At 48.2% G+C, this 635-nt stretch overlaps 1 protein-coding gene across 6 annotated transcripts in view; it reads right to left on the bottom strand.

The window, feature by feature from the left end:
* LOC106884261 (inactive histone-lysine N-methyltransferase 2E) overlaps positions 1-635 on the bottom strand; it is a 514,331-nt gene that overhangs the window by 124,192 nt on the left and 389,504 nt on the right. The window lies entirely within an intron of this gene.

Below are 635 nucleotides of genomic sequence, written 5' to 3'. Positions count from 1 at the left end.
TACCTCAGAGGTGGAGAGGTGGAAGAACGCTTAAACTTTGAATATAAAGAGAGGTTCGTCTCGGCTTGCGAGAGCAGTTCGAGGTGGCCCCAGCAGGTGGCCGCAGCAGTGGTAACCAACAGCGTCCGTGCTAGGGTGGAGGCCGATTGTGGCGGCCGCTCATATGTGTGCATCAGCACGGAGGCTGAAATGAATATGGAGAGCTGCCTGCGTGCAGCGGAGGGCCTTCTTGAAAGGCATTGATGATTATAAATATTGAGCTTGAACAATGTATTCGAGGGGTTATCGGTCGTTGGGCGCCGGTGCCCCTCCCATTTTTCATTTTGTTATGTTATCACCCTCATCTCATTAATGTCCGTGTCCAGCCCGCAGCTTCTTTACGTTTGTCTGTCCTTGTTTGTCCCCTCTTTGTAAGGCCTTAATGGCCAATATTTAATGAAATAAAGAAGCTTGCTTCTAAACCATATGGTTCCGGGTCCAATCCCGCTGCGTGAGACCTTAGATAAGTGTCTTCTGCCTCGGGCCGACCAAAGCTTTGTGAGTGGATTTGGTAGACGGAAACTGAAAGAAGCCTGTAGTATATGTATATATATATATGCGTGCGTGTGTATCTTTTTCTATGTGTTTATCGTCAC

The sequence above is a fragment of the Octopus bimaculoides genome, chromosome 3 (genome assembly GCF_001194135.2).
Source record: "Octopus bimaculoides isolate UCB-OBI-ISO-001 chromosome 3, ASM119413v2, whole genome shotgun sequence".
Taxonomy (NCBI): domain Eukaryota; kingdom Metazoa; phylum Mollusca; class Cephalopoda; order Octopoda; family Octopodidae; genus Octopus; species Octopus bimaculoides.
Note: the sequence above shows the minus strand (reverse complement) of the source record. Positions and strands in the feature narration are given on the sequence as shown.